This window comes from Chlorocebus sabaeus, chromosome 2 (assembly GCF_047675955.1).
Source record: "Chlorocebus sabaeus isolate Y175 chromosome 2, mChlSab1.0.hap1, whole genome shotgun sequence".
In the NCBI taxonomy this organism is placed as follows: domain Eukaryota; kingdom Metazoa; phylum Chordata; class Mammalia; order Primates; family Cercopithecidae; genus Chlorocebus; species Chlorocebus sabaeus.
Window position 1 is genome coordinate 73,066,533 of NC_132905.1, and position 24,716 is coordinate 73,091,248.

The 24,716-nt window shown below is 39.2% G+C and overlaps 1 protein-coding gene and 1 pseudogene across 1 annotated transcript in view; both read right to left on the reverse strand.

Annotated features, from left to right (window-relative positions):
• The window catches only part of BACH1 (BTB domain and CNC homolog 1), a 152,389-nt gene that overhangs the window by 118,710 nt on the left and 8,963 nt on the right, over window positions 1–24,716 (reverse strand). The gene's annotated exons all lie outside the window — the stretch shown is intronic.
• LOC103217449 (glyceraldehyde-3-phosphate dehydrogenase pseudogene) lies at window positions 3,633–4,729 on the reverse strand (annotated as a pseudogene).

The window sequence follows — 24,716 nt, forward strand, 5'->3', positions numbered from 1 at the left end:
AGGGGTCTGATCACAAACAAACAAACAAACAACAGTAACAGCAATGTGCCTGGGAGTTGATTCTCTATCTCAACTACTGCAGAAGGCCTCTGCTATGCTCTGTTTCCCCCAAAATTCATATGGTGAAATCCTAACCCCCAACATGATGGTATTAGGAAGTGTGACCTTTTGTGGAGTGATTAGGTCATGAGGGTAGACTTCATTATGGGATGAATGCCCTTGTAAAAGAGGCTTCAGAGAGTTAGCATGAGCCTTCCACCATGTGAGGACACAGCTAGAGGACGTCTTCTGTGAACCAGAAACAGACCCTCACCAGACACTGAATGTGTTGGCATCTTGATCGTAGACTTCTCAGGCTCCAGAACTGTGTGAAACAAATGTTTGTTGTTTATAAGCCACCTAGTTTATGGATTTTTGTTATAGCAGCCTAAAAGACTAAGGCAAACTCTAAAGGATTTTCATGAGAGTGAGGGGAAGATAATATTCCTAGAATCATACTTTTAAAATATGGCTTGGCTACAACACAGAGAATACTTTAGAAGGAAGCTAAAGCCAAAGGCAGAAAAATCATTTAGAGGTTTCTGAAATAATCCTGGACAGAAGTAAAGGGAATCTGAACCAGTGCAGTGCAGACAGGCTGGAGAAAATGGAATGCCTCCTAGAGATATTAAAAAGGCAAAGTTACAAAACTAAGGCACCAGTTGGGGGATTAGGGAAAGGGGGTAGTGACGTACCCCAGTTTTTGTCTTGGATAAGTGACATTTGAAAAAGAATGGTATGTAACAGGAAAAGGAATTGGAAGACAGATGATGAAATTCCTTTTGAACATATTAATTTGAGATACATCGATTTCAAGATCTAGAGGTCTTATTGTATTATCTTGAGATAAAATTTAATTTTCTTGGAATTCTATCAACTGAAAATTTCTATTATTTGGGGCTGACTTGATTTACCAAGATCAGGAATGAAAGAATACATGACTACAAACCCCATGGATGTGAAAAAAAGATAATATGTAAAGGCTACAAATAACTCTATACACATACATTTGACAACTGAGATAAAATGGAACAATTTCTCCAAAATCAATAAATACCAAAGCTTACCTAAGATGAAATAGATAACCTGGATAGTCCTAAAGCTATTAAAGAAATTGAATTGATAGTTTAAAACATCTGTAAAAGATATCTCCTGGACAAATTATTTCACCAATCAGTTCTACCAAACATTTAAAAAAGAAATAGCACAAATTCTACATAAACTCTTCCTTAGAAGAGAAAGAAACTTCCCACTCTATTTTACAAGACCAACATTAGCTAGATACCAAATAAACAACCTAATCTTAAGGGGAAAAAAACTAATGCAAACAAGAAGCAGAAGGAACGTTTTCTTTAGTTATCTTTTTTTTAAAAAAAAAATTTATATTTTTGTTGTTTATTCTTTTATATGACTCAACTGCAGTAAAGAAGGAACATTTTCAAAAGGGCTTTGAGTAATAGGACAAGCTTACAATAGCCACTCGAATTTGACAAAATGAGAGCACAAAAATTAGAATATAAAGAATGCTGTAGTATGAAACAGGAAAACACTATACTTAGAAAACAAAATAAGAACCAAAATAATGTCATCAAAAATAAGCAAGCTAAAATCACAAGTTAAAAATGAATAAGATCAAAAGAGCAGAAAACAAAATCAATATACTTACACTTAGAAAAAAGACTGTGATAATTACACAGTAATGCAAATAAACACAAGGTGCTTAAAGAATCATAGAGAAATTGCTAGATATGGAGGACAAAAATAGAGAGCCCAACAAATGTTAATTGATGTCTCAGAAGAAAAAAATAACTCACCAGTGGAATAAGTATTACAAAGATATATCACAAAATAAATAACAGTCCTGAAATGAGAACTCAATTGGCACAGTGAAAGAACATGAAAATTAAGTATGGAATGCTTTACATTTATACGTATCTTTGTTAAGTTATTGAATTATAAGAATGAAAAAACAATTGTTCAGGTATCAGAAAGCTAATCACCTACAAGGAGAAAAAAAAAAAAAAACATGCAGACCTCAGACTCCTGCAAAGCCAAATGCCCAACTATAAACGAGAACTATCTGCAGTGTATTGTTGAATATGACAGCTAAATCTGTGCTTCTGAGCACTTGAAATGTGACCGGTTCAAACTGAGATTTGTTCTGAGCATAAAATACATCCTGAATTTTGAAGACATTATGAATAAAAAGGTAAAAATCTCATCAACATTTTATGTTGATTACATGATGAAACATATATATTGGGTTAAATAAAATATATCAGTAAAATTAATCCAATTTAGAAATGGGCAAAGGACAAGATTAGATTATTTTCTATGCCACAGTATTAACAATATGACTTAACTGTTGCTCTTTAACCTTTTATAACCATATACCACAAAATTGGCAAGATTGCTTTTCTTTAAAATAGTCATTGAAAAATATTCTTACCCAGCAAGATTTCATTTAGAACTGAAAATTTTCAGGGTATAAAATAAGCAATTGTGTTACAATTATGATCTGCCATATGAGGTTCGAGCTTCTCCAGATTTTGACCCTGTTCGTGCTATCTCTGCCTTTTCTCCAAGTTACCTACTGCTTTCCTCTACAGCATTAGCTATTTTAAAAAATGAGCTACTATTTTTGTTTTTCAGCTTAGGCTCTTTGGTCAACTATCCTGATACCATGAGATCCCCATTTATATCATCTCACCCTAAAAATATATCCCTCCAAAGTCAAAGGATGTCTTTTTCTTTCTGAGTCATTGTATATTAGTCCGTTCTCACAGTGCTACAAAGACACTACCTGAGACTGGGTAATTTATAAGCAAAAGAGGTTGAATTGACTCACAGTTCCGCATGGTTGGGAAGGCCTCAGGAAACTTACAATCATGGCAGAAGGGGAAGTGGAAGCAAGATATGTATTACATGGTAGTAGGAAAGAGAGGAGCACGCAGGGGATATTGCCACTTATAAAACCATCAGATCTCATGAGAACTCACTATCATGAGTACAGCACAGTGGAAACCACCCTCATAATCCAATCATCTCCCACTAGCTCCCTCCTTCAACACGTGGGGATTACAATTCAGATTATAATTCAAGGTAAGGTTCGTGTGGGGACACAGATCCAAGCCATGTCACATTGTGATAAGTATCTGACTCTTGAAGAATTGTAACTACTAGAATTTCAGGCAGTAAGAAAGCACTGGGGTGAGAAAATCCTTTTGTCAAAGTACATGTATTTCTTGCTATTTCTGCTTCAGTTTTTCTCCCGTGGTTAGAAAAGAGATTTTCCAGTCTTTGAGGTAGAAAGCTGTCCACAGAACACAACAAAATTGAAAGGGGCTTCCCAGTTGTCTGAGAAAAGCTTTATAAGAAAGTGCCAGTAACTCACAAACAACTCAAATATTTTTTACAAAGGAGCTTAATTTCCAAAATGATAAATCCACTGCCTGATACTGATTCACATATGAACACAAACCATCTTAACTCTTTATTAAATACTATCTTTCAGTATAATTTATTTTCTTTTTTTGGATACAGGAGACTTTATTGATGGTACACAAGGTGGGGCTCCCTAGACCCCTCCCACTTCAGGGTGTTTGCCATGGAACCAGTGAGGAGGGGAGATTCTCACTGTGGTGGGGGACTGAGTGTGGCATGGACTCCCCAGCAGCTGAGGGCCTCTCTTTTCCCTCTTATGCCCTCACTGGGGCTGGCAGTCTGGGTGCCTTACTCCTTTGAGGCCTACCACCCTATTGCTGTAGCCAAATTCATTGTCATATCAGGATATGAGCTTGACAAAGTGGTTCTTGGGTGCAATGCTGATCCAGCATGGAAAGTGGAAGAATAAGTGTCACTGTTAAAGATGGAGAAGAGACCCTGGTGCTCAGTATAGCCCAAGATGCCCTTGAAGGGGCCCTCCAATGCTTGCATCACCACCTTCTGGATGTCATCATATTTGGCAGGTTTCTCCAGATAGAAGGTCAGGTCCATGATCGACACATTGGTGGTGGGGACACAGAAGGACATGCCAGTGAGCTTCCTGTTCAGCTTGGTAGATGCAGCACCAGTAGATGCACAGATGATGTTCTGGAGAGTCCCATGGCTGTCACACCACTGTTTCCCAGAGGGACCATTCCCTGGTCTTGTAGGTGATAGTGATGGCATGGACTGTGGTCATGAGTCCCTCCATGATGCCAAAGTTGGCATGGATGACCTTGGCTAGGGGGGCGAAGAAGTTGGTGGTACAGGAGGCATTGCTGATGATCTTGAGGCTGTTTTTGAACTTCTCATGGTTCACCCCCATCATGAACATGGGGTCATCAACAGAGAGGGCAGAGATGATGACCATTTAGACTCCCCACTCTCAGTACGCCCCAGCCTTCTCCATGGCAGTGGGAGTAAGATGCTAGTGGGCTCTACAATATAATGAGCACTGGCATCACCACATTTGCTTTTGGTGGGATCTTCCTCCAGGAACATGGTAATAAGATTTCCACTGATGACAAGTTTCCCATTCTCAGCCTTGACAATGCCATGGAATCATACTGGAATATGCAGAGCACGTAGTTGAGGTCAATGAAAGGGTCGTTGATGACAATAACTACTTCCCAAAGTTAAAAGCAGCCTTGGTGACCAGGCACTCAATATGGCCAAATCCATTTAGTCTGACCTGCACTTCCACCATGGTGTCTCAGGGACATGGCTGACACTGCATGAGAAAATATGGCTGTCAAACCGGAGGAGCAGAGAGCCTAATTTCCTTTTAAATACCTGCGTGGCTAAGATACCTTAAGCAGGGTTGCCAATCATTCATTAAATGACAAACATTTCAGTTTTACTACTTTTAATAAGTTCTGCCATGTGTTTAAATATTGATCTAAATATAGTACTTTGGGCTTAAAAAGAAAAAAAACACAATCTTTTTCACCTGAATGATCTACACTATGCTTCACAAGTAATCTCATGTCAATAACCATCTGTTTTCTGAAACTCACTAACACTGTAATGGAGTCAGTTTATTGCCAAAAAGGAAAAGAAAAAATGAAGCCCTTTGTACTCTAACAATTATATCAATTTTCTTCCAATCTCAGCATGGCTCTTAGGCTGTGCTGTCTTGGTGGCATGGTAAATTATTGGATATTTTCATGACAGATACATTTTACTCAAAGTCCATTCAAACATTAAAAAACTAATTTTCTCTTGAAGAGAAAAATCTATTCTGGACCTCAGATAGGATAAATCTCCAGCTTTCCTTAAATAGTAAGATGCGTCATCAAACCCAAAACGCCACACACTCAGGGTCCCTACAGAAATAGTCATTTTGTTTGTTCAGCTGCACATAACCCCACATATCTCAGCCCCATGCATGCTTGGTATATTTAGTAACCGTTCAAGTTGCTTATCTTTCTTTAGCATATTCTTTAATAATCCTAAGTAAAAAGCTTCTGCTGCTCCAAAAACACATTCCCATTTTGCTCATGGTCAATGAGTCTTGTGGTTTGAGATTCTTTCACCCACTCTTACATTCAGGGAAGATTACCACTTCCCCACAAAATTCCAATACAGGAGCTTTGATAAGAGATGAGATCATATTTGCAATGCAGGAATCACTGGGCCTCTGCATCCACAAGTATAAGCATTGTGGTTACCACCCGCAGAAGGTATGACAGTCAAAACGACTGGGCAGATGGAGCCTGTTGTTTTGTTCCATCCAGTATGTCTTGATTCTTACTTCTTGGTTGGTGATAAGGAGAATGAATGAGCAGGGTGACTTTGTATCAGTATATCCAAAATGGCCTGGCCCAGTGGCTCACGCCTGCAATCCCAGCACTTATGGAGACCCAGGCAGGCAGAGCACTTGAGGTCAGGAGTTCAAGACTGCCCTGACCAACATGGTGAAACCTTGCCTCTACTAAAAATACAAAAATTAGCTGGGCATGGTGGCGGGCGCCTGTAGTCCCAGCTACTTGGGAGGCTGAGGTGAGATAATTGCTTGAACATGAGAGGTGGAGGTTGCAGTGAGCCAAGATCATGCCACTGCACTCCAGCCTGGGTGACAGAGTGAGATTACATCCCAAAAATAAAATAAAATAAATTCAAAATATTGGTGGTGCTTTCCAGATTTTAAGGAAAAGGGATGTATACCAAATGATTTCTAATAAAGCCTCAACTTATATTTCTAGGAAGACCAGAAGGAGGTGGCTGTATTTGTTTTGTTTTTTTTCTGTGAATAAGGAAGGAAAACAGAAAGAAAGGTGTTTAAATAACAACATCTAATGTGCAAGAATCACAAGCATTCTTATACACCAGTAACAGACAAACAGAGAGCCAAATCATGAATGAACTTCCATTCACAATTGCTTCAAAGAGAATAAAATACCTAGGAATCCAACTTACAAGGGATGTAAAGGACCTCTTCAAGGAGAACTACAAACCACTGCTCAGTGAAATAAAAGAGGACACAAACAAATGGAAGAACATACCATGCTCATGGATAGGAAGACTCAATATCGTGAAAATGGCCATACTGCCCAAGGTTATTTATAGATTCAATGCCATCCCCATCAAGCTACCAATGAGTTTCTTCACAGAATTGGAAAAAACTGCTTTAAAGTTCATATGGAACCAAAAAAGAGCCCGCATTGCCAAGACAATCCTAAGTCAAAGGAACAAAGCTGGAGGCATCACGCTACCTGACTTCAAACTACACTACAAGGCTACAGTAACCAAAACAGCATGGTACGGTACCAAAACAGAGATATAGACCAAGGGAACAGAACAGAGTCCTCAGAAATAATACCACACATCTACAGCCATCTGATCTTTGACAAACCTGAGAGAAACAAGAAATGGGGAAAGGATTCCCTATTTAATAAATGGTGCTGGGAAAATTGGCTAGCCATAAGTAGAAAGCTGAAACTGGATCCTTTCCTTACTCCTTATACGAAAATTAATTCAAGATGGATTAGAGACTTAAATGTTAGACCTAATACCATAAAAATCCTAGAGGAAAACCTAGGTAATACCATTCAGGACATAGGCATGGGCAAAGACTTCATGTCTAAAACACCAAAAGCAACGGCAGCAAAAGCCAAAATTGACAAATGGGATCTCATTAAACTAAAGAGCTTCTGCACAGCAAAAGAAACTACCATCAGAGTGAACAGGCAACCTACAGAATGGGAGAAAATTTTTGCAATCTACTCCTCTGACAAAGGGCTAATATCCAGAACCTACAAAGAACTCAAACAAATTTACAAGAAAAAAAAAAAACAACCCCATCAAAAAGTGGGCAAAGGATATGAACAGACATTTCTCAAAAGAAGACATTCATACAGCCAACAGACACATGAAAAAATGCTCATCATCACTGGCCATCAGAGAAATGCAAATCAAAACCACAATGAGATACCATCTCACACCAGTTAGAATGGCAATCATTAAAAAGTCAGGAAACAACAGGTGCTGGAGAGGATGTGGAGAAATAGAAACACTTTTACACTGTTGGTGGGATTGTAAACTAGTTCAACCATTATGGAAAACAGTATGGCGATTCCTCAAGGATCTAGAACTAGATGTACCATATGACCCAGACATCCCATTACTGGGTATATGCCCAAAGGATTATAAATCATGCTGCTATAAAGACACATGCACACGTATGTTTATTGCGGCACTATTCACAATAGCAAAGACTTGGAATCAACCCAAATGTGCATCAGTGACAGACTGGATTAAGAAAATGTGGCACATATACACCATGGAATACTATGCAGCCATAAAAAAGGATGAGTTTGTGTCCTTTGTAGGGACATGGATGCAGCTGGAAACCATCCTTCTTAGCAAACTATCACAAGAACAGAAAACCAAACACCGCATGTTCTCACTCATAGGTGGAAACTGAACAATGAGATCACTTGGACTTGGGAAGGGGAACATCACACACCGGGGCCTATCATGGGGAGGGGAGAGGAGGGAGGGATTGCACTGGGAGTTATACCTGATGTAAATGACGAGTTGATGGGTGCTGACGAGTTGATGGCTGCAGCACACCAACATGGCACAAGTATACATGTGTAACAAACCTGCACGTTATGCACATGTACCCTAGAACTCAAAGTATAATAATAATAAATAAATAAATAAAATAAATTTAAAAAACAATAAAAATAACTTTTCCCTAAAATATAAAGAATAAAAAGATTAATAGCATCCAAAAAAAAATAACATCTGAGATCTAGATTCAATTCTGGAAGGATTTTTAGACCTATCAGTTAAATTTAGAGGTATTTTACTGAGTGAGACTTTTATCTTCCCACATGGCAGGGTTCTAAGAAGAACCTGAGTATTCATTAGAAAATAATGATTTACTTTAAACTCACAAATAATTGCTTTAAAAAAATGGACCCAGAAACTTCCATCTGTCTCCTTCATTAGTATTGATAGGTTATCTAATATTATGGTTAAAAATACAGACTCTAGAGCCAAACTACCTGAGCTCAAATCCTAGCTCGACCAGTTTTGAGTTTGGTCAAGTTATTCAACCTTTCGGTGACTCAATTACCTCATGTGTAAAAAGAATATTCATAGCACCTACATCAAAAGGTTGCTGTAAAAAGTAGATGTGTGAATTTAATGTGCCTGGCACATGGGGGGCACAAGATGTGATTGCTGCTAGTTTCAATAAACATCTTACATTTCACTTCTTATCAGGATATTTGTTTAAATTTGACTTTCTTAATTTATTTATAGATGTGGCCTAGAAACACGGCATAAAGACAGAGAGAGAGGAACTTTTCTTTTTTTCAGGTCTTACTCTGTTGTCAGGCTGGAGTGCAGTGGCGTAATCACACTTTATTCCAGGCTGGCACTCCTGGGTGCATGTGATTCTCCTGCCTCAGCGTACTGGGTGGCAAGGACTACAGGTGCATACCACCATGCCTGACCCAGGGGAACTGTGAAATTCTATTATTCCTACTATTATGGTATTTCTTATTATCCACCCATTTTATGTATTCACTCATTCATTCATTATTTGGCTTGTATTAAATGCCTGTTATGGACCCTACAAAGTGCAGGACCCTAAGGATGCAAAGATAAAATATAATCTTCAAGAAGGAAAAAGGACTCATGAACACAATGTAAGCACACTAGTGTCACGGGTCTTATGGTTTAAAACTAAAGAGTGTGTGGAAGTACCAGTGAGGGAGAGACTAATTCTAATCTGGAGAAAGATTTTTAAAAGTTCAATAGAGAAGGGGATGCTTGGCTGAGTATGAAAGATGAGATGAGCAAGGTTGCCCTGCAGTGACGACAGAGTGTTCCATGTAAAGGAGGACATGGGTATAACCACAGCAGGTAACACAGAGGCCCTCCAACAACCTATTGGACTACACTGACACCAATTCTCCCATGTGCTAGATAAAACAGCATAAGGAAAAATGGTTGAGCTTGAAAAAAGAAAATGGAAACAAACCCATAGGTTTAAGCAAGGAAGAGGGAAATTAAATACATGCTAGTAAATGGAGCTGGTGTAGCAGCCTCTCACAGGGTTGTCAGGCCTCCTTAGCAATACAGCTGAGTTTTCATGTCCCGGCAGGAAGAGGGTAAGGACACTGACCCACGTGAGATGTGAAGTGGAGAGCTAGAGCTGAAACCTCTACATTTAGCCAGGCCCATCTGTGAAAAGGGAACTAGAAATACTCCACCCAAAAGCCTAGAGAAGTAGCAAGGAAGTTTGCCATCTACTCGCGACTCAGTGGGAAAAAATGAGAAATTCCAAACCTAAGGCACACAAGCATGTAAGGCTCCAATTTACATTGTCCCCATGCTATCAAAATCCCAAGTTGGGACATTAACATAGAGTTTGTCTAGGACCCATAAAGCCACTAGGAAACTAGCAAAACTGGTACTTCTACTACCTGGGAATGGGAAGCGAATCAACCCCTGCTGAAAATGATCTCACAATAAAATAAGCAAATAAAACAAAACTCACCCACACACAGGCACACTAGGAAAAAATCCATCTCTACCACCATGAGAGTCAGTAAATGTTAACAAGTGGAGAATTCACCTGACAGTAAAATATGGTTTAAAAACTCAGGGAGATGAAAAAAGAAAATAGAAACAATGAAAGAACAGGATGATGATGGAAAATGGCTACAGAAGTTCCTGCAGTGTGGTCCATTTAGATAATTACTTGTAATTCAGCATCTATAAAGCAGGTACGTGGGGTGGAAAGTGCAGGGGTATGGGGTAGTCGTGTGTATTGGTGGTGGACTGAGGGGAGAATGGAGAAGACGCATCAAGAGATAAGTCATAGAAGGCCAAAAGGATCAAGTTAAGTAAGGTCTTGGATGCCATCCTAAAAAAATTTTAATCCCTTAGCAAGGGGAAGACTTTGAAGACTTTTAATTAAGAAAGTAATAAACAGATTTGTTTTGGAACATTTTCTTTGGCAGGAATTGGAGAATGATTGAAAGGAAACATGAATGGAGGAATAGAGACCATTCAGAAGATTTTTATAGTAGACCATATGTCTTTAGTTCCAAGCCACATTTATAGGCCCAAGAAATAGTCGAATATATTTATTAGAGTTCCAAACTTGGGTTTCACTGAGAACATCAGCAAAACCCCAAAGCCGAAGGTCTATTCTCAACTTTACAGTTAGGAAATATTGAATATACATGGAGCATTTATGCTGTCAGCTGGTGCACACGTCGGGCATACAGACATGAATAAAATATGGGTTGTGTGTTTTCTCGTCTCCAAGTGCTCACAAACTAGCAGGATAATCAGACATGTAAATAAACAATCATTACACAATGTGATGTGGATAGGAGAATTATGAGCAGAACAGTGGGGAGACTGGAGGAAGTGGGATGTTGACAAAGGCGTTACAGAGAAGGCATTTGAACTGAATCATGAAGGGAAAATAACAACATTCAATGTAGGAGGAATTTTGTAATTGCAAAGACGCATAACTGTGTCATCAATATGATGTAATTCCAGGAAAATCTCATAAACCATATCTTGATGATATGCTGTCATATGAGTCATTATGTGAAATGAGAGGAGTCCAAAACTTGATCCTCAGGGAACTTTTAACATATAACAATTCTTTATTTTGGAATATCATAATAATTTCAGAGGCATTTCACATATGCTTTTTTTTTTTTTTTTTTTTTTGAGACAGAGTCTTACTCTGTTACCCAGGCTGGAGAGCAATGGCTCAATCTTGGCTCACTGCAGCCTCTGCCTTCTAGGTTCAAACGATTCCCCTGCCTTAGCCTCCCGAATAGCTGGGATTATTGGCGTGCACCACCATGCCCAGCTAATTTTTGTATTTTTAGTAGAGACAAGGTTTCGCCATGTTGGCCAGGCTGGTCTCAAACTCCTGACCTCAAGGGCTCCACCCCGTCAGCCTCCCAAAGTACTGGGATTACAGACATGAGCCCACTGCGCCCGGCCCACACGTCCTCTTATTTAATCCCCACAATAACTCCGTGAGGTTGATCTTATTCTATCCACTTTGAGAGGAAGGAATTTCTTCATAAAATAGTAACTAAAAACAAGACTAACCCATGAGAAATAACAACCATTAGAGGTGAAGCAGTGTGTGTAACAGCAGTGGTAGGTCCAGAGTTGTTCAATCGCACAGGGAAATTCCCAGCTGTTCCAATCAGTTGCATCTAGGCCAGGACACCATGTTTTTCTTTCACGCTTTCTGCCCTGACAAGGCAACCAAGAAGCCTACCTTCTGTTCGGGGGACAAATAAGGACCCAACACTTTTAGATGGTGTGTTGTCCACGGGCATTGAGTCACTGAGGGCAAGTTGATTTCAAGCACAGTGTGGCATTGACTCCTTCCACTTCCTGGCCCTCCTTCCACTTCCTGGCCCTCCTTCCACTTCCTGGCCCTCCTTCCACTTCCTGGCCCTCCTTCCACTTCCTGGCCCTCCTTTCATTTCCTGGTCCTACTTCTACTTCCTGGTCCTCCTTCCACTTCCTGGCTTCACTCTGAAAAATCTGTTGCCTCCACACTTTTCTCTCATATCCCAATCACCCCCCTTCCATCTTCTCATGGTCTCAGCCTCAGGTTCAGGTAGTCTTTACAAGCAAGCATCTGAAATGCTTAGATCAATGTGTAATTAGTCTACGGGTACCCCTGGGTTCACTGAAGGTAAGAAACAGAAGGAGAGGGAATTACACAGAGAACAGATTAATAGCCAAGATAATCTTGCCATATGTACTCCAGCAACTTGAGGTCAGAGAAGAAAGAGCTAATTTAAACTTAGAAAATGTTCCAAGTCAGAAGGGGCTTGCATGGAAAAGATGCATTTGAAAGGAGATAAAAGCTAATAAATTTGAGGACTGCTTGGGACCTTGGAGATCTTGGAATCTATCCTCTAACACCCCTACATCCTTTTGGGAAGAGCAATATACGCAAAGATCCAGCCCGGACCACATGGAGCCCTGTGAGGAGATAGACCTACCAGAGGAAGTCTTTAATGCCAAGAAATGGTGGGGAAACAGGCGTCAACTCAGGTGGAGGCTGATAAATATACACCTGTGAATAATGAACACTTCATTTGACAGGCAGAGCCAATATTACCATTTTATTGAGCACATAATTCTTGTCCATTAAAGAGTCCATTCTCTTGATGACCTAGGAGGCCATGGGGAACAGATTGTTCTTAAGCATGCACTATTTTGTTGAACAGCTGATATTCATTGTATCTTCCCACTCACAAGTATATTAGAATTAGAGAGGCTTAACTTGCTTCCTCTTAGTAGTAAATTACACATCTTTGAACATCAGATCTGTAGACCACTAGCAAACTGTTGAGAAGATTACTATTCCACCACAATATACTATCATTCAACTATGTAAAAAGACTTTGAGTTCTGCCATACACAAATACACTCTAGATGTGAAACTAAGTCAGTAAATCACTCTTAGTTTAGTACAGGAGAAGCTGCAAACTAGAACCCTAGACACAAATCTGTGTGCCATCTGTTTTTGTAAATAAAGTTTCATTGGAACGCAGCCACACCCAGTCATTTACAGATTGTCTATGGCTGCTGTCCCGCTACAACAGCAGAGTTAAGTAATTGTGAAAGAGTCCAGATGGCCAAAAAAGCATAAAATATTTTCTCTCTGGCCCTTTACTGAAATAGTTTGCCCATTCCTGGATAGCGTTAGTTTTCTTGCCTGTAAAATGTGATCAGAAATAGATCCTAATCTTACCTATTTCTCTCTATTCAATAAACATTTATTGAGCACCTACTATGTAACAGGCACTTTGGAAGAGGGGTAACAAAGATGAATAAGACATAGTTTCTTCCGAGAACATTGTAAGGACTAAGAGGTAACATGGATAATTTCAAGGTGCAGATGAAGTACTGAGATAAGGGTATGCATTAACACTATCAAGTCAAAATATGAGAACTTAGTAGAAACTGGCAAAGGTATTATGGAGAGATGAGACCAGAGCCAAGTGATAAAGAATGAGTGGTATTTTTTTATGTTGCATAACCTAACAATATTGTATTGTATACTTACAAACCTACTAAGTAGATTTCATGTTAAGGATTCTTATCACCAAAAATACAATAAATGAAGAGGATAGATGGAAACTTTCGGAGGTGATGAATAGGTTTGTGCCATAGACTGTGGTGATGGTTTCATGGGTATATACTAATCTCCAAACTCATTAAGTTGTACATATTAATTAGGTATGGCTTTTTGTATAGCAGTCTTACCTCAATTAAGTGATTTTTTTTTTTAATGAGTAGAAATTAACCAATGAAAGTGCTGAACAAAAATTGGGAGGATTCAAGGGACTTTTTTGCAGCCTAAGGCCAAAAGTTGACTCTTTTTGCATTTCTGCTGAAACAATCTTTATGGATGCCCCCGGCTGCAAGGGAGTGGGAGGAGTGTCTTGTATATTACACGCTTCGCATAGTTTAGTTTATAATGAGGACTTGCTGCTTAAAGACTAATGAAGACAAAGAAAATAATGAAAACCTTCAAAATTAAACTTGTGTGAAAGCTTTAGTCTCCATGAAACTCTCGTCATTTTTAAAAAGCCACATAGGACTTACTGATAAATAATTCTACTTGCAAATAGTAGAAACATCATATATTAAATCTGGACAGTATCTACTATGTAATAGGGTGTGAAAATTTTTCCGTTACCTTATTTTGGGCTGAACCCCCAAAACTAATTCAGTAGATGTCAAATAACCTCCTAGAAGGAATTCTTTATAAGCTTGTCTATGTGGTGTGAACTGAAGAGAGCAAAGAAGGTTCTGACATTCCCTAAGTACCTCTTCTATGGTCATTAGAGGCAATCTTGTGGATTCACACAGTAAATTTCCAAAGGCCACTTGCCTGTCAGGTGTACATTTGGTGCCTGAGAGATATCACATAAGAATGTCTTTTTTTTCCGCCACCAAGAACACTATCGGGAATTTTTCTTGGCAGTGAGTAGAAAGTAAAGCCCAAAGGCCTGGGACGAAAGACACACAAATGTTGTCAGGATATACAAGGCACGGGAGATCCAGAACATGGTAAATGGCATTGGAAGATTGAAATGGAGCATATGGTATAGAAGGAGGATCACAGGACAAATAGGAAGTGGAAAGACTAAGGGCTTGTTTTCCCATACACAGGTGTGTCTAAGTATCTGTGTGTGTGTGCCTGATGTGTATGTGTGTCTGTGTGTATACATGTGTCTGTATGTGTCTGTGTATATGTCTATGTGTCTGTCTGTTTCTGTATGTCTGTGAGCACATATCTATGCCTCCATGTGTGGCAGGAGCAAGAATGCAGAAGGTTGCAGGGGAAAGGTAGTTGGGATATTGCCAAAAAAAGGAGATCAACTTTTGCATGAGTGCATGAGAGATCAACTTTTCCACATTTCAATGTCTCTTATCTGTTTTCCAAAATCATCTTAATTCTATAATTGAAATGTAAATATATCTAAATCCCATGAAGGTATTTCCACATATTAGTGTGCATCATGGGCTATTCTGAGGTGATTCATGCTTAAGAGAAGATGAATATTCGTATTTTTTTTTTGCATTTTAGTACAGAGAGTTAGGAAAAATATTTTAAATGTATTTATATTCCTTGTTCTTTCTAAATCATGTACCTCACAATTTTGAGATTTCTCCAACCAGAGACAATTAATTAGTTCGGTGGAATTATCATGGTGTACCATGTTTCAAAACCTAAAGAGAGTGTTAGAATATCTGTGCATGATTTGCTAAGAGGTGACTTGAACCTCATCTACTTCACCTTCCTTCAGTTTCCATTCAGGAGGAGTACAAAGATTAATAGGGATTTATTTGTATGTTTGTTTCCCTGCCCTGGGAGAGCAGCTGGAGCACTTCTCTCCCATTCTTATATTGCCTTAGTTAGTTCAGACTGCTATAACAAAAATATCATTGGCTGAGTGGCTTAAGCAACAAATGTATTTCTTCCAGTTCTGGAGGCTGGAAGTGCAAGACCCAGGTGCAGGCTGAGTCAGTTCTTGGTTATGTCCTCACATGGTGGAGAGAGAGGAAACAAGCTCTCTGGTGTCTCTTAAAAGGGCACCAGTCCCATCATGAGGGCTCCACCTAATTACCTCCCAAAGCCTCCACCTCCTAATACCATCATCTTAGGGATTACAGTTTCAGCATATGAATGTAGGTGGGGCGGGGGACACGAATTCAGTCCATAGTGCATGCCAAATGAGAGTCTTCAGAATAACTGCTTATAGAGATTGGGGTGTCTGGCAGGAAGGGAGTAAGACAGATTAGCACTTTCACACCCTTCCCATCATCCCCTACACCTAGCCAGCTGGTGCCAGCTAAATTGGAGCAGGTTCTGGGCCTCAGCAACAGCATGGGCCCTGAGAGGAACTCAAGTTTCCTGGACTTACAGGGACACAGGACAGGTGCCTGATTCTCACCTGACGAAGTGTAGTGAGAGGCTGGCTAGAGCTCCCTTCTAAGCAAAGTGAAGAGAAGCTGCCTACACCCTCAGACTCTGTCTGAGGCCAGGTGCTGAGTGCTCTATGGGTTAAATGGAGACTATGGAAGGTAACCACGTTGGGAAGACTTGAAAGGACCATATAGAAGGCATCTGCCTGACAGGGCAAAGCAACCCCTAAAGGAGAGGCTATAGGAGACTCGCCATCAGATGAGGTCGCTAAGCAAAGCTCATAAGCAGTCATCTGATCACATAGCTTACTCAAGCGATATCTCCTTTTAGTTTTGATTTGTATCTCTCTAGTGACTGGTAACGTTGAACACCTTTTCACATGCTTATTGACCATTTATATATCTTCTTTGAAGAAATGCCTGTTCAAGTTCTTTGCCCATTTGAATCAGGTCATTTGTTGTTGAGTTTTAGGAGTTCTCTATATATTCTGGATACTGATCAATCCCTTCTATGAGTGCAAATGTTTTCTCCCATTCCGTGGGGTGTCTTTTTAGCCAGTTGATATTTTCTTTGATGTCCAATTTTAAAATTTTTTCATGAAGCCCAATTTGTTTATTTCTTCTTTTACGGCCTTTGCCTTAAGTATAATAGGTACCAAAAGATCATTTTCAAATCCAATGTTTTGAAACTTTTGCCCTCTGTTTTTTCTAAGATTTACATAATTTTAGGTTTTACATATGGATCTGTGATCCACTTTGAGTTAATTTTTATATACGATGTTAGGTAAAGATCCAACTTCATTATTTTACATGTGAATATTGTTCCCATGGGCTGGACTGTTTAATATCTGAAAATGGGATCTTTAAGATGAATTTATCCATAGACATGAAAGAGAAATCTGAAAGGGGGTTTGAAAGAACAAGACTGATTTCTACTTGGCCTCCTAAGTCCAGCCCATTCAAAAAATTGGTTATATAACCAAAGCACAATTATCAAGTAATGAAACTGGTTTCTTGTGTGGTATATAAACCAATCCTGAAGGAAATACTTCAAGAAAAAATAGTTTTAAGAAACTCCATTAGCAAGACATTTAAAAAATAAAGAAAGAGCTCAAAGGGAGTATTGTGGAGGCTATCACATGTACTAGTTCATTGTCTAAAGGCTTGGCCAGTGGTATGATGACAGGTAGGCAGCGTGTGCCTCAAAAAACTGGGTCTCCTTAGACTAATCTCAGATTTTAAACATCAGAAAAGGATAAAATATTTCATCTTTTTATTTATCACAAAATAAATCAAAGGACTCAGTTAAAGTCATTTAGAAAGAACATAAATCACAATAGAAGAGAAGATCTAGACGTACGGCACCAGCAATGATTTCACCTCCTTCCCTGTGCTCATAATTTCCTCCATCTTTTTTCTATATAGAAACCTGCCTCACAGACCACATGTGTGAGGATATTTTGGACTTTATATCAAGCATTTCTATGACTCATATAACATCATCTAATGGACCACTTACATCATTATTTCCGAGAAAATAATCTCTAAGGAATGGCACTAAAAATTCGTTCTCATCTAAGGTATTAAAGGGTTTTTTTCTATATATATAAACTAGAAAATAGTATTAAGACATAAAAATAATGCTTTAAATTTTATGTTAACACCATAAAGAAAATATTCCTAAGGTTGCATTATCCAACCGTGTAGCCACTGGCCACATGTAGCTATTTAAATTTAAATTTTAATTAATTAAAGTTTTAAAAAAATAAACATTCATTTGGTAGTGACCACCACATTGGACAGCATATACATAGAAAACGTTCATCATTAAAGTTTTTTTTTTTTTTTTTTTTTTTTTTTGAGACAGAGTCTCACTCTGTTGCCTAGACTGGAGTGCAGTTTCATAATCTTGGCTCACTGCAACTTCTGCCTCCTGAGTTCAAGCGATTCTCCTGCTTCAGCCTCCCGAATAGTTAGAACTACAGGGATACACCACCAACCCCAGTTAATATTTGTATTTTTAGTAGAGATGGGGTTTCCCCATGTTGGCCAGGCTGGTCTCGAACTCCTGACCTCAGGTGATCCACCCATCTTGGCCTCCCAAAGTGCTGGGATTACAAGCATGAGCCACTGTGCCCAGCCTATTACAGAAAGTTGTTTTGGAGAATGCTGTTCTGGAGTTTCACAGCCAATCACTTTAGAAAATTAGAAAATAACTCATGTTTTCTGTGCATGACTAGGTTCTTAATATCTTAATGCTCAGTGAATTTGAGCTTTTGTAAAGTAAGAAGATATGTGATGTCACAGGCTTGTAAAGGCAGAATATTATTCCTCAATTTAGAGGCAGGCTGAGTTCCCTTGATACTTTATTTTTAAATTGCTGTATTAAGGCCAAGAGACAGGCAAAAATTCAAAGTTGCAAAACTTCTTCCTAGAAGCCTGAATGCCCTTCAGATTGCTTGCAAACCATGAAAATTCAGCACTGAGGGATTTAAAATGTTGAGTTAGTGATCTCATGCACTTAGTTTTTTCACAGAAGTTTTCATGGTTTCTCCACTAAACACATAATGCACTTCTTTATATCACATTTTTCCCCATATTTGTCATTTTCACTTCCCTTTTACATGATTCATCTTTTAATGTATTAAGGCTACATTATTTACTGGCCATGCACAGATATTTGTGACAGTATAGAAGAAGGGAAAACTTACAGGAACTTTTTTTGAATTCTGTTATCTAGAAACTCATTATTTACTTGGAACAAGGAAAATTATGAGTTTTGAATCATTGAAATTTTATCATTCAGCTCCCCTTTCCCACCAAAGAACAAGTTGAATAAATCTTTGTCAGAATTTAAATTTGTCTTTAACTGCTTCCTCCAGAAACATGCAGAATATTAGATCAAAAATTACATTCATTTGTCTAAAGAAAGCATGTTCAAATCTCAGAAGTTTTATGTAATGTCTAACCAGAATACGTGATTTCATCTACCTACAGTGGAAAAATCTATATGTAGCCTAAAATTTCTCATTATGATATTCTTAAAACTTTATCATAGGGAGACTGGAAGGAGCAGGTACAGTGTCTTTACAAGCAATGTGGCTACCAAACCCCAGCAACACCTCAACCCCATCCTGGAGCAGTGACACCGTTAAGGAAGCGTCTTTGCTAGAGAAATCTGTACATGGGGTCTTTGGTGCTTATTTCGGTTATCACTGTATGGTTCTGACAGTCTGATATCGGAAACTATTGTGTCTACAGCCACACCACTCTGCACGTGCCCAATCTCATCCGAAATTAAACTATTGTGATAATGAATGTTATTTTTTGTATAGGCAGAACTTAGATTTTTAACTCTTAGAAACTTTATTAAATGGAAAGGGATTATTAACACACCCAGCCCCATACCCTGTCCCTTCCTATAACTAAAGAAAGACCTAGAGAGACTGACTTTGGAAAACTAATTGACAGTTCCTTTGTTTTGAATGTCCCCACAAAGACTCATGTTGAAATTTAATTGCCATTGCAAGGGTATTGGAAGATGGAGCCTTTATTTGAGAAGTTAACACTATAAAGAAAATATAAGGGCTCTGCCATCATGAATGGATTAATGCCAGTATATTGGAAGTGGGTCAATTATCACAAGAGTGGGCTTCTGATAAAAGCCTAAGTTCGGCCCCTATTTCTGTCTCTATCTCATGGGCTCAATCCTACCTTCCACCCTTCCACCATGGGATGCCACTTGCCAGATGCCAGTGCCATTTGGACTTCCTAACCTCCGGAACCATGATCTAAATAAACTTTTCTTTATAAATTATCCATTTTGTTACAGCAGGAAACAGACGAAAACAACCGTGTTGAACAATTTATGGAATTTTTAAATTTTTCTAAAGTTTACTGTGGTCTTCTGAGAAATTTCCAAGGTCCAGGCATAATATTGGCATAAAATAAACCGCATATAATGTTAGAATTCAGAGAAGGAAAAGAGGAACAAAATTTCGATGGAAGTGAATGGTAAAGATTATGAATTTTCAGGAAGAGAAGTATTGCAAAGAATTCCAGTTGGGGTAGGCAGCAAGAGAAAGCAGGTAGAAGAAATGAGCTTAAGATGTGTCAAGAAGAGGAAGAATACAAAAGGCTCCAATCAATGCTTTTCAGACTTGAACCTGCAGAGGAATCACATTTTGCTACAATGCAGCTTTAGATCAAATGAATCTGGATTAGGGCCTGAGACTGCATTTCTAACAGGCACTCAGGTGATTGCAATGCTCTGCTTTCACGGGCCACATTTTGAGTAACAAAGCTGCAGTCAACTTGGTTGCCATAATCACTGAATAACTCGCATTTGTGTTGCTCCTTTGTTGCATAGGACGGTCCCTCACATAATTTACCTCTTTCGATCACTAGATGAGTAAAACAGGATTCTGTGAAATGTCCAGTCTTATTTTATCTATGTTATGGAAATACAGGGAGGCTTTGAGGACTCAGCATCACACCACATTCCTGGATTTTTAAGAAATCCTCCTTTTAACAAGTTCTAAAGATCATCTCAAATGTTCTACACTTGCCTTTCCCCAAACTGGATGTGATTAGATATGCCAATGATAAAAATGTTTCATGCTCAAATAAGTTTGAAAATGTGAGTTAAACACAGTTAGATGTTTCTTTACTATAAGACTCTCAGAGTGTTTGATAGGAATGTACATCAGAAGTCTTTGAGAGATTTGACCACAGACATAATGCTTTCTTTGTAGTAAACCGATTAACACCTGCTGGAGAAACTTCCCTACATTGTGAACAGTGATGTTTTGACTACTAGTTCTGAGGTCTCATTGTTCTTAACTTCATAGATACTACTTTGACCCATGTAATCAGTGACCTATGCTTAAATATAAGTCATTGCTAAGAGAGTTTTCAAAGCTGGCCAGGGCATCCAGTTAGAAACAGTGATCACCTTTGCACCAGTCGATTAGATGGGCTTGAGCAAACAGCTACTGTAGAAAATGCTGGAAAAAGCGTCATGCTGAGAATGTACAAAGGACATATAATACAATTAGGATATTGAAAACTATCATTTTAAATGGTGCACCATAGCTGTAAACCGTAAGAAAATGATATTGACAAACAGGACCAGTCTACTCTGCACCAAACAAACGGAATAGCTCATCATAAGCAAGCAGAGAAGTGCCCAACCCAAGACTGAGGTTTATACAGAAGATTTCCAAGCACAACCTGTAGTGTGTCCTGTAATGACTGCCTTTGTGAGTGAAGAGAAAGACCAAAAACTTTCCAGCACAAGACTTCGGACGTCTGACCTCGCCCTTCCCCACTATGATGACTAGGAGAAAAGTTTCTAACTATATAAAATATATAAAACTCAAAGCTACAAAAAATACCTCTCTGACCTTTCTTTGGACTGGTTATGTTAAAATAAAGTGTGAATTAAGGTTTTGCCTACAACAAATGGACATAGAGCAATGACAAGCTACTCTCTATAATGAATTCTGAGTAAGCAGAAATGAACTCCTTTTTTTTTTTTTTTTAATTTTGTTTTTTTTGAGACGGAGTCTCGCTCTGTCCGCCAGGCTGGAGAGCAGGGGCGCAATCTCGGCTCACTGCAAGCTCCGCCTCCCGGGTTCACTCCATTCTCCTGCCTCAGCCTCCTGAGTAGCTGGGACTACAGGCGCCCGCCACCGCGCCTGGCTAATTTTTTGTATTTTTAGTAGACACGGGGTTTCACCGTGTTAGTCAGGATGGTCTCGATCTCCTGATCTCGTGATCCACCCTCCTTGGCCTCCCAGAGTGCTGGGATTACAGGCGTGAGCCACTGCTCCTGGCCGAACTCCTTTTTTAATATAAAAAATAAAAAGAGTTTTAACCAAACTTTCTCCTTTTACACACAGAAATAATTGATGCTTTCAAAGTTTAGGAGAAAATTCTAAATATGCTGTCATGATAGCTAATGAGTTTCCTTGATATCTGTATTAGTCTATTCCACGCTGCTAATAAAGAGGTACACGACACTGGGCAATTTAAAAAGGAAAGAGGCTTAATTGACTCACAGTTCCACGTGGCTAGGGAGGTCTCACAATCACGGTGGAAGGCCAGTGAGGAGCAAAGTCACATCTTACACGGCGACAGGCAGGGCAGCTTGTGCAGAGAAACTCCCATTTATAAAACCGTCAGATCTCGTGAGACTTACTCACTACCGCAAGTACAGTAGCAGGGAAACTGGCCCTATGATTCAACTATCTCCACCTGGCACCTGGCAAGGGTTCTTACAATTTAAGGTGAGAGTTGAGTGGGAACACAGCTGAACCATCTCATATCAATATCAACGTTCCATCTCATAGAAAATTGGTATGCAATGGTTCTCAAAATTCAACTGCATCAAAATCACCTAGAGAGCTTCCTGGGATCTACCCTGGAGTTTCTGATTCAGTAAAACTAGAATGGGGCCTAAAGATCTGCATTTCTAACAAGTCTCAGGTGATACTGATGCTGCAGGTCTGAGGGCCACAATTGAATACAGCTGGAATGGGATGAGCCTTAGCAATCAGCTGTTCCATATCTTTACCTTACAGATGAGGAAGCAGGGCATAGAGAAGAATTTATCACTGAAGGCAAGGCCGGCAACAGCTACTTTGAACACCCCTGCACTCTTCTCTGTCCTTTTCCACTGTTTCAGTCACGTGTCCAGGGTCTCAAAATGTTATACTGCTTCTCCCTACACTCTCCTCTCCATTCCCTTATCAGGAAGAACTGTGAAAACTTTACTGCGGTCAAAAAGATTACCAGGACTCTGTCTATCTATCCTTCTAGTGTATCTTTGTCTTTTACTCTTTCAGCTACTTCACTACTCTATATTGTCAGAAACTGATAATAACACAAATGATGCTTGCCTGAAGAAATGAAAGTGAATTGGGCCCTGTGAAATACTATTGATTATTGGGCTGTAGGTATTAACCCAATATGCCTGTAAAATGATTTCAGCATTCTCAATTCCCTCTGTGTGTATGTGCATTTAATTCTCTTTTGAATGTGTAATATCTTAATATGTTTCACAATAAATAAAGAGTTAAATAAAGTCTTTGGCGTGTGTTCATTTACTATTTTTATAACTTTTGTATCATGGTTTATGTTTTTTAAAAAACTTATCTTTTAATATCCTAAAAAAGGGAGTACTTCTTGAATGGTACAATAAGGACCATCAAAAATCTGCTCATCCATAAAAGTAATGAAATCAGTGGCACAAATTGTCAGAATTAACTTTTTCAGAATTCTGGAAGTTAACTAAAAGATTGCAAAATGTCAAGGAGTGTTTAGTCAGGAAAAATGGCTAAATCTTGGTAAGACCAGTGAGCTGTTTTGTGGCATTTTAACTTGACCATTCCCACTCCCCCACCCCAATGCCATGGCAGCACTTTGGGAGGCCGAGGCGGGCGGATCACAAGGTCAGGAGATCGAGATCATGGTGAAATCCCGTCTCTACTAAAAATAGAAAAAATTAGCCGGGCGCAGTGGCGGGCGCCTGTAGTCCCAGCTACTGGGGAGGCTGAGGTAGGAGAATGGCGTGAACCCGGGAGGCGGAGCTTGCAGTGAGCCGAGATTGCGCCACTGCACTCCAGCCTGGGCGACAGAGCGAGACTCCGTCTCAAAAAAAAAAAAAAAAAAAAAAAAAAAGAAAACCAACAGCCTTGCAACTATGGTAGCTATGAAAACCAGCAGGCTGGCAGCCACTGGAGAGGGTCAAATGGATATGGATATAAAACTTCCCCCAAATCTCATAATTGTTAAGACTTGACCTGTGTGGCAATTCACTGAAAATATCCATTCTCTGGGCTTTTCTATGTTTGACCTAACCCAGAATTTGCTCTGTGCCAACAGCCCTATCCCTAGGGCATTTGTTTAAAAAAAAAAGGGGGGGGCCCAATTATTTCACATTGCAGCTGCCTGAGACAATGTTACTGGTTGGAACTAACAGGAAACTGACCAAAATACAACAACCAAGAAATTAAGATGTCCATAAACGACTTTGGAAAGCAAACACATATTCCTGCAAATACAGAAGATCACTCACATGTGCAGGGCTATGTGTCTGCACAGGAAAGACCTGAGAAGATCCTAATTCCTCACCTCTGTCTTACCTTAAGATTCCACACAAACAGGAAGAAAGCTTAAGGCAAAGTTGTAAACTGCCTGTAGGAATATTAAAGATATACCCCAACCCACACATGTATCCCATCACCCAAAACTGCGAAACTTATTGGTTCAAGGAATATAAGGAAATCTCTGTCTAATCGTTAGCTGACTACCAATCTAACCAGGCAGAGACTTCAATGGCTGCACATGAAAGAAGAATATAGACTTTACAGAATTAGTGCAGGAAAGTCACTAAACAAATGAATAAAAAATAATAATAGTAAGAAAAAATAGCAACAATAACAACAAACTTTGGGGAGAAGAGAGCATCTGATTTCCCAAGTAGACATATTATTTAAAATGTCCAGTTTTTAACAAACACACACACACACACACACACACACACATACACAAAGAATGTCCCATGCAATAGAAAACAAGCAGTAAATTCTCCTTGACAAAGTCCAGACTTTGGATTTAACAAACAAAGATTTTTATTTTGCTTTTTGTTTTATAATTTGATGTTTTATTTTAGATTCAATGGGTACACGTGCAATTTTGTTGCATGGGTATACTGTGTGACACTGAGGTTTGGG